General features: G+C 37.6%; 1 long non-coding RNA gene across 1 annotated transcript; it reads right to left on the bottom strand.

The window, feature by feature from the left end:
• Positions 1–9: 9 nt before the first annotated feature.
• Positions 10–8,572, bottom strand: LOC121504443. Its single transcript, XR_005991460.1, has 4 exons — positions 8,436–8,572; positions 7,796–7,965; positions 1,213–1,314; positions 10–721 (listed from the first exon to the last, which is right to left on the bottom strand). It is a non-coding gene; the product is annotated as an uncharacterized LOC121504443 (long non-coding RNA).
• Positions 8,573–10,940: the final 2,368 nt, after the last annotated feature.

Genomic DNA, 10,940 nt, shown 5'->3' with positions numbered 1-10,940 from the left:
ACAATTCTTTAGTTTGGATGAAAATATTTACAACATCAACACTCTCAAGACTCAGCACAAGTGTTTTAAAAGCCTCTGTGTTTCATCTTCTTCTATCCTTTTTCTAAAGCTAATTCATTCTTCTATTTATGAACAGTTAGTGTAGAACAATTACACATCTAAACATTAGTCTAACACTTGAAGACTACAAAGAACTGTAGCTCTCTATTTTGACACATTTGTGTGTTTTCACTTCAGATCTCCATGTGAAGCTTTTCTCACAACCAACACACCAGTACGGCTCGTGTCCGGTGTGGATACGCAGATGCCTCTCAAGATGGTGAGCTGAAACAAAGCTTTTGTCACAGCGCTCACACTGGTACTCTCTGACTCCAGCATGGGTGAGCTCATGTCAGCCAAGTGAAGATGAACTCCCAAAACTCTTCCCACACTCCCCACAGATGTATGGTTTCAGACTGGTGTGGATGTGTTCATGTGTGATGCATTCCCCTCAACTTCTGAAGGCTTTTTCACAGTGTTTACATTTGTGTGGTTTCTCTCCAGTGTGGATCTGCCGGTGGAGTGTTAAGGTGTTTTTGTGCCTGAAGGATTTCCCACATTGGTCACAACTGTATGGTTTCTCTCCAGTGTGAACTCACATATGCATCTTTAAATCTGATGAAGAAGAGAACTCTTTACCACACTGCTGCCAGTCATGACTACGAGGCGTGCCCCTCCATTTCTAGAACAACAAGAAGCAGAAAAGAAAACATTTATGGTGGAGATCTTCAGCTGACAGCTTTGCATTACCGTGGAGGAGAGTTGTCACAATAGCAGTGTTTTCAATGTCAAACTGATACACTTTTCAATACCACTGCAACAAAAATGGCCTCCTGGTAGGAGTCAGTGGTATGGATAAAAAACTGATTCACATTTTTTTCCTTCATGACCAAAACATCCACAGATTTCATTTCCCTAACATCTGTTGGCATAGTAACATGAAAATGTTTGTTTTTTGGAATTAAAACAACTGTAGAAGACTGGACTACTAGACTACTACAAGACAGGAGCTCAGTTACAGTTAGAGGAAACTACAACAAATAACTATGTCTAACCTTCCAGGACATCCAAACCTTTCTCACCGGAGCCAGAAAATCAGCTGCTCAACTCCATCACATTGTCAGAAAGGAAAAAGTCAAGCTTTAAATGTGTTGAGTGTAAATTCATTCCTACCTTGAGAAGGGGAGTCATCTTTCTTCCTCAGACAGCTGCCCTGAAGTCAGATTCAATGATGGACGGCGTTCCTCTCCACAAGTGTCTGGTCTCAGCACTGAGCTGAAGACAAACAAAGACACATTATCAGACAGCAGCTCCTCAAGTGTCCACAGTCTGCAGAAGCCCGCTGCCTCATTCTTACAAACTTCTAGAAAGGCGTCATAGTGGCGGCTCCATTCAGAAAGAAAGGAACAGTAGTTTTTATCTCAGAGAGGAGGTGGGCTCAAAAATAACACCTGGCAAGACTCGTGCAAACAAGCCTATATTTACAGCCAAAACAAGCCTATATTTACAACCACAACAGGCCTATATTTACAGCTAAAACAATCTTATATTTACAGCCAAAACTAGCCTATATTTACAGCCCAAACAGGCCTACATTTACAGCCAAAACAAGCCTATATTTACAGCCAAAACAGGCCTATATTTACAGCCACAACAGGCCTATATTTACAGCTAAAACAATCCTATATTTACAGCCAAAACAAGCCTATATTTACAACCACAACAGGCCTATATTTACAGCTAAAACAATCCTATATTTACAGCCAAAACAAGCCTATATTTACAACCACAACAGGCCTATATTTACAGCTAAAACAATCCGATATTTACAACTAAAACTAGCCTATATTTACAGCCCAAACAGGCCTACATTTACAGCCAAAACAAGCCTATATTTACAGCTAAAACAGGCCTTAAATTACAGCTAAAACAGGCCTAAATTTCGAGCCACAACAATCCTATATTTACAGCCATAACAAGCCTATATGTAAGCCAAAACAAGCCTATATTTACAGCTAAAACAGGCCTATATTTACAACCAAAACAGGCCTATATTTACAGCTACAACAAGCTTATATTTACGGCTACAACAGGCCTATATTTCCTGCCAAAACAGGCCTATATTTACAGCTAAAACAGGCCTATGTTTACAGCCAAAACAAGCCTATATTTACAGCAAAAACAGGCCTATGTTTACAGCCCAAAAAGGCCTTAATTCCAGCCAAAATAGGCCTATATTTACAGCCAAAACAAGCCTATATTTAGAACCAAAACAGGCCTTTATTTACAGCCCAAAAAGGCCTTACTTCCAGCCAAAATAGGCCTATATTTACAGCCAAAAATAGCCTATATTTACAGCCAAAACAGGTCTATATTTACAGCTAAAACAGGCCTTAATTATAGCCAAAATAGGCCTATAGATTTACAGCCAATACAAGCCTATATTTACTGCCAAAACAAGCCTATATTAACAGCGATGACAGGCCTATATGAAAGCCAAAACAAGCCTATATTTACAGCTAAAACAGGCCAATATTTACAACCAAACTAGGCCTATATTTACAGCCAAAACAAGCCTATATTTACAGCCAAAAAGGGCCTATATTTACAACTAAAACAGGCCTTAATCACAGCCAATACAAGACTTTATTTGTCGCAAAAAAAAACTTTATTTACAGCCACAACAAGCCTATATTTGCAGTCAAAACAAGCCTATATTTACAGCTAAAACAAGCCCATATTTACAGCCATAACAGGCCTATATTTAAAGCCTAAACAAGCCTTTATTTACAGCCAAAACAAGCCTATATTTACAGCCAAAACAGGCCTATATTTACAGCCAAAACAAGCCTATATTTACAGCTAAAACAAACCTATATTTACAGCTAAAACAAACCTATATTTACAGCCAAAACAAGCCTATATTTACAGCCAAAACAGGCCTATATTTACAGCCAAAACAAGCATATATTTACAGCCAAAACAGGCCTATATTTACAGCCAAAAATAGCCTATATTTACAGCCAAAACAGGTCTATATCTACAGCTAAAACAGGCCTTAATTATAGCCAAAATAGGCCTATATTTACAGCCAATACAAGCCTATATTTCCTGCCAAAACAAGCCTATATTTACAGCGATGACAGGCCTATATGAAAGCCAAAACAAGCCTATATTTACAGCTAAAACAGGCCAATATTTACAACCAAACTAGGCCTATATTTACAGCAAAAACAAGCCTATATTTACAGCCAAAAAGGGCCTATATTTACAGCTAAAACAGGCCTTAATCACAGCCAATACAAGACTTTATTTGTCGCCAAAAAAAACTTTATTTACAGCCACAACAAGCCTATATTTGCAGTCAAAACAAGCCTATATTTACAGCTAAAACAAGCCCATATTTATAGCCACAACAGGCCTATATTTAAAGCCTAAACAAGCCTTTATTTACAGCCAAAACAAGCCTATATTTACAGCCAAAACAAGCCTATATTTACAGCTAAAACAAGCCTATATTTACAGCTAAAACAAGCCTATATTTACAGCCAAAACAAGCCTATATTTACAGCCAAAACAAGCCTATATTTACAGCCAAAACAAGCCTATATTTACAGCCGAAACAGGCCTATATTTACAGCCAAAACATGCCTATATTTACAGCCAAAACAGGCCTATATTTACAGCCAAAACAAGCCTATATTTAAAGCCTAAACAAGCCTTTATTTACAGCCAAAACAAGCCTATATTTACAGCCAAAACAAGCCTATATTTACAGCCAAAACAAGCCTATATTTACAGCTAAAACAAGCCTATATTTACAGCTAAAACAAGCCTATATTTACAGCCAAAACAAGCCTATATTTACAGCCAAAACAAGCCTATATTTACAGCCAAAACAAGCATATATTTACAGCCAAAACAGGCCTATATTTACAGCCAAAAATAGCCTATATTTACAGCCAAAACAGGTCTATATCTACAGCTAAAACAGGCCTTAATTATAGCCAAAATAGGCCTATATTTACAGCCAATACAAGCCTATATTTCCTGCCAAAACAAGCCTATATTTACAGCGATGACAGGCCTATATGAAAGCCAAAACAAGCCTATATTTACAGCTAAAACAGGCCAATATTTACAACCAAACTAGGCCTATATTTACAGCAAAAACAAGCCTATATTTACAGCCAAAAAGGGCCTATATTTACAGCTAAAACAGGCCTTAATCACAGCCAATACAAGACTTTATTTGTCGCCAAAAAAAAACTTTATTTACAGCCACAACAAGCCTATATTTGCAGTCAAAACAAGCCTATATTTACAGCTAAAACAAGCCCATATTTATAGCCACAACAGGCCTATATTTAAAGCCTAAACAAGCCTTTATTTACAGCCAAAACAAGCCTATATTTACAGCCAAAACAAGCCTATATTTACAGCTAAAACAAACCTATATTTACAGCTAAAACAAACCTATATTTACAGCCAAAACAAGCCTATATTTACAGCCAAAACAGGCCTATATTTACAGCCAAAACAAGCATATATTTACAGCCGAAACAGGCCTATATTTACAGCCAAAACATGCCTATATTTACAGCTACAGTTGAAACCAGAAGTTTACATACACTATATAAAAAGGCACATAAACTTTTTTTTCTCACCGTCTAACATTATATTAGATTAAACTTTTCCTGTTTTTGGTCAATTAGGATTACCAAAATTATTTCTATTTGCTAAATGCCAGAATAATGAGAAAAGGATTTTTTTAGACAATTTTTTATTATTTTTTTGAGAGTCAGAAGTTTACATACACTAAGATTACTATGCCTTTAAACAATTTGGGAAAGCCCAGATGATGATGTCATGTCTTTGGAAGCCTCTGATAGGTTTACTGACAACATTTGGGTTCATGAGAGGCACATCTGTGGATGTACTTTAAGGCACACCTGAAACACACTGCTTCTTTGTGTAACATCATGGGAAAATCAAAAGAAATCAGCCAAGATATCAGGAAGAGAATTGTGGACTTGCACAAGTCTGGTTCATCCTTGGGTGCAATTTCCAGATGGCTGAAGGTGCCACATTCATCTGTTCAAACAATTATACGCAAGTATAAACACCATGGGAATGTCCAGCCATCATACCGCTCAGGAAGACGGGTTCTGTGTCCCAGAGATGAACGTGCTTCGGTCCTAAAAGTGCATCTCAACCCAAGAACAAAAGCAAAGACCTTGTGAAGATGCTGGCTTAAGCTGGTAAGAGTGTGTCATTATCAACAGTCAAACGAGTCCTGTACCCACATGGGCTGAAAGGCCACTCTCCCAGGAAGAAGCCATTACTCCAAAAGAAACATAAAAAAGCCAGATTACAGTTTGCAAATGCACACAAGGACAAAGACCTTAATTTTTGGAGACATGTTCTGTGGTCTGATGAATTTAAAATTGAACTTTTTGGCCATAATGACCATCGTTACATTTGGAGAAAAAAGGAGGAAGCTTGCAAGCCTGAGAACACCATCCCAACTGTGAAACATGGGGGTGGCAGCATCATGTTGTGGGGTTGTTTTGCTGCAGGAGGGACTGGTGCACTTCACAAAATAGATGGCATCATGAGGAAAGAACATTATGTGGAAAAACTGAAGCAACATCTCAAGACATCAGCCAGGAAGTTCAAGCTTGGGCGCAAATGGGTTTTCCAAATGGACAGTGACCCTAAGCATACTGCCAAACTGGTTACAAAGTGGCTTAGGGATAACAAAGTCAATGTTTTGGAGTGGCCATCACAAAGCCCTGATCTCAATCCCATTGAAAATTTATGGGAGGAGCTGAAAAGCCATGAGCGAGCAAGGTGGCCTACAAACTTGGCTCAGTTACACCAGTTCTGCCAGGAGGAATGGGCCAAAATTCCTTCAAACTATTGTGAGAAGCTTGTGGAAGTATATCCAAAACATTTGACCCAAGTCATACAGTTTAAAGGCAATGCTACTAAATACTAATGAAATGTATGTAAACTTCTGACTCTCAAGAAAATAATAAAAAATTGTCTAAAAAATGATCTCTCTCATTATTCTGGCATTTAGCAAATAGAAATAATTTTGGTAATCCTAATTGACCAAAAACAGGAAAAGTTTAATCTGATTTAATGTTAGACAGTGAGAAAAAAAAGTTTATGTGCTTTTTTACATAGTGTATGTAAACTTCTGGTTTCAACTGTAAAACAGGCCTATGTTTACAGCCAAAACAAGCCTGTATTTATGACCAAAACAGGCCTGTGTTTACAGCCAAAACAAGCCTATATTTACAGCTAAAACAAGCCCATATTTACAGCCACAACAGGCCTATATTTAAAGCCTAAACAAGCCTTTATTTACAGCCAAAACAAGCCTATATTTACAGCCACCACAGGCCTAAATTAACATCTAAAACAGGCCTATATTTACAGCCCAAACTGGCCTAGATTTACAGCTAAAACTAGAGTATATTTACATCCAAAACAAGCCTATATTTACAGCCAAAACAGACCTATGTTTACAGCTAAAACAGGCCTTAAATTACAGCTAAAACCAGCCTACATTTACAGCCAAAATAGGCCTATATTTACAGCCACAACAAGCCTACATTTGCAGCCAAAACAAGCCTTTATTTACAGGTAAAACAAGCCTTTATTTACAGCTAAAACAAGCCTTTTTTTTACAGCCACAACAAGCCTATATTTACAGTCAAAACAAGCCTATATTTACAGCCAAAACAAGCCTATATTTACAGCCAAAACAAGGCTATATTTACATCTAAAACCGGGATATATTTACAGCTAAAATAGGCCTAGATTTACAGCCAAATCAGGCCTAGATTTACAGGCAAAACAAGCCTATATTTACAGCCAAAACAAGCCTATATTTACAACCAAAACAAGCCTATATTTACAGCTAAAACAAGCCTATATTTACATCCAAAACAGGCCTATATTTACAGCTAAAACAGGCCTATATTTACAGCTAAAACCGGTTTATATTTTTAGCCAAAACAGGCCTTTATTTACAGCTGAAACAAGCCTTAATTACAGCCCAAACAGGCCTATATTTACAGCCCAAACAGGCCTATAAAACTAGGCCTACACTAGTCTAGTTTTAGTCGATGAAAACTCAAAACATTTTAGTCTAGTTTTAGTCCAGAAAAAGTCCTCACATTTTAGTCTTTACTTTTAGTCCAAGCATTTATTCTCTTGCCTAAATCTGGTACCAAATCATGGTAGTGTGTTCTCTGCCAAACCTGGGGTCCCTGCTTTCTACAGCTGAGAGGCAGAATAGATACAGATGCATTGTTCTTAGATAGATTTACCCACAGTGGAGAAATATCACAGATTTACAATGTCTGACCAAAACTACATTACATTTTAGTCTAGTTTTAGTCATCTTGATGAAAACTAAACTTAGTTTTTGGCAGTTTTAGTCATCACAGATCTATTTTTGTTAGTTTTAGTCTAGTTTTAGTGGATGAAATGAACACTGATTTAACAGACAAACACCGGACTGATGCTCAGAGAGAGAGAGCAATGGACAATATGCTGCGTTACGTTCAGGTGCGACTCCAAAAGGAGGACAAATAAGAGTCCGGCGCCGGACAAGGCATTTAAAATCCGGCCTGTCCGGACACATGTCCACCCTAATCACTACTAAACATAGAAGATGAACAAACAAACAACTGTGACACAGTCAAACCACTAACTTTAGTTTAGCACAGATCAGGTTTACCTTCTTCTTCTTCTTCTCTGGACTTCTTTGGCGGTTAGCAGACCAGCTGAAAATCACTCTAACCTTCAGAGGAGACGAGGGGCCGTGTGGACTCACTCAGCGCTGACCGGAAGTAGGTCAATGGCGGGACTGTTGCAGAATTGTCCGGATGCATTTAATTGTAATGGACGCTGTAGGAGAGAGGAAAAACGTCATGAGAGACAAAAAGTTAGTAAAAAGAGCCTCAGTATGTGTAGAACTACAAATGAACTTTCTTCTTCTGGACAAAAATCAGAGACACTCTGGCAGAGTTACTTCAAATTGGATTCATTGATGTTTTTGACTTTATTATTCTAGTTTTCATCAGTTTGGTTTTCATGAGTTTGGTGTAGTTTTAAACCGTATGATCCACTTAAGAGCCTCCAACAAATCACAGTGAAACATGAAGATTTTCAAGCAGAACTATCACTCCCTCCAGGAAATATACCACACCAAAGTTCTTCTGGAACTGATGGATTTATTCTTTCAGCACATCATCTTCATCTAATCCACCGTCCAACTGTTTGAAATACACTACACTGCATTACAAAGCAGCATGCATTCATATTACACAAGTTGGAGAATAAAGTGTGAAACATCAAAATAAAGATGAAATAAATACCTCGCTGTCTGCACACAACCGAGAGGGAATGAGTCCGGAAGAGAGATGAATCCTCCAACAATAAAACTGGAGAAAATACTCACTTAAAAACCTTCTTCACCTTCTCTCTACTTGTTGCATGCGCTCCTCCAATTCTGTGCGTCAACTAAAGTTTCCCCTGCACAACAAGTAGCAGCTAAATTGTTCCTATCTTACATGAGACATGTCAAATCAGACACTTCAACAAAAATAAACTACCAATCTGCCCATTTTTTATACAGTTTCCAACTTTTGACCCATTTTTGCCTCTTACAACTTTTTTGCCTCGTTTTGTCATATCCTTTTTTTTGTACTAATTTCTACATGATCAATTTGCAACTTTTTTCTACTTCTTCAGCTGCCATTTGCTACTTTTAGACTATTTTCCCCTCTGTTGCTGTCTTTGCCTATTTTTGCCAGTATTTGTCAACTTTTTAGCCACTTATTCACATTCAAGAATAGTCATGTGCAGACATGAGGAGGATGAGGGGAGAGCTTTCTGGGACCCAGCCAAACTGGGGGCCAGCAAAATCCTGGTCCATTGTAAAGTTAAGCTGTGGTATTTTATATTTAACCTGAATAATAACTACTCTTATCAAAGAAACACATTTTAATTCATTTTTGTAGTAAGTAGCCCTCTTTAGAGCTATCATTCTGTTAAAATCAGAATTACGATAAGTTAAAATGAGCTAAAATTGGTTCATAATGGCAAAAAATGGTGGGACAGATGGTGAAATTAAATTGTAAAAGTAGCAGCAAGGGGTTAGAAAAAATAGCAAAAAGAAAAAGACAAAAGATGGTTTAAAGTGTCAAAATGGGCAAAATGGGCATATTAAGTAGTAAAATGGATTCAGAAGTGACTGAAATGGCGTTAAAGTGGCAAAAAATAGGTGGAAATTTGGTGAAATGGGATAAAAATTGGCAACAAAGAGTTAGCTGAGGCAGAAACTGGAAAAAATGGCATATCAAATTGTGACATGTGGCTTATAAAGTGGTAAAAGGGGTTAATAGTGGCAATAATGTGTCAACAGAGCCAATAATACGCTGAGATTTGAGAGATTTGGTTTAAAATGGCAAAAACAGGCAGAAAAAAGTGTTGGAAAGGGTTTAAAATGAACAGAAAATGGGTTTCATGTTGAAAAAATGTGATAAAATTGGTAAAATTGGTGGGAAAAAGTGATGAAAACAGTTTAAAATTGGGGGAAATGGTGAAGGTGGCAACAGTGTCATTCAAAAATGTTCTTAGTTTTTTTTTTTAAGGCATCTGGAGACCCCCTCTCAGTGTCTCACGACCCCCAATGGGGTCCCAGCCCCAAGGTTGAGAACCCCTGCTCTACCTGAACTTCAGAAGACAAAGGCAGTGATTTATTACTGACTTGTGGGGTTTTTAAAGTTCATTTACTGTTTGACATTCAGTTGAATCTCCCTCTGAAGTCCAAGAAGCAGCATTTGCATAGCCATTCCTTATGGTAATGGAGATTAAGAGATGAACTTCATCAGGTGATAACTATGACTCAGCTACCACTCAGGAAAGTCTATCAGGACTAAATATTTACTACAGACATGGACCTTTTCAAAAAGGATTTCAAACCTTTGCCACCTTGAGTGGTACTGATATCTGAAATGTTGGGGTCTGGCCCATGGACTATATGACATCATTTAACTGCACAATATTTACACAGTGGCCATTTTGATTCTTGTAAAATGACAGATTTGGTGGGAGTGAACAGTAACTTATTTAAGTATGTTTTTTAATTGTATAATGCTTCCTGCTAATATGCTAATGATAACTGATGGTTCTGGGCTGGAAACACTTGTAAAAAGAATAATTCGGCTCTAAAATACAGGAAAAGAGCTTCATTTGGTCAGATTCTCTTCCACACATTTTGGTTTTTCCCCTTATAAATCCTCTTTATTTCTCATAACCCAATTATTCAGATTTATTTTTGAGATTGTTTTATTTTCTGTGTCGTGCACTCACATGCGCGTGCGTCACTCACACGCGTCACTCGTTGCCATGGTAACATCCGTGACGTTTGATTCGAAGATGACAGCCAAAGAACTTTTTTGAATTTATCGTTCCATTCAGACTTTACACCCGTTGGCCTGACTGTTGAAACTGTTTGGAGAGCGAAAACTTTGGAGAAAACTTTCTCTACAGCCGGAAATCAAACACCTGGACAAGTGAAATCTTCAACAAATAATCTTAATAAATAATCCAAATCAAAATCATCTAGAAATACCTGGTGAAAATAAAGCTCTACCACCGTGATGGACCGCCTGCTGGCCTGGGTCAGACGATGGCTAACCAGCCTTGCTAGTAAGACATCCTCATATTTTCACCAATAAATGTATTTTTAAAACAATCTTTATTTCTGTCTTCATGTCTTTAGATGTGTTTTATTCCAAATATGCTGTAAAATTAGATGAATTATCTCATGTAAAGATCGACAGCTAATCTAAATGTAATTCACCTGTTAGCAAAAC

This window comes from Cheilinus undulatus, linkage group 22, assembly GCF_018320785.1.
Source record: "Cheilinus undulatus linkage group 22, ASM1832078v1, whole genome shotgun sequence".
NCBI lineage: Eukaryota > Metazoa > Chordata > Actinopteri > Labriformes > Labridae > Cheilinus > Cheilinus undulatus.
Note: the sequence above shows the minus strand (reverse complement) of the source record. Positions and strands in the feature narration are given on the sequence as shown.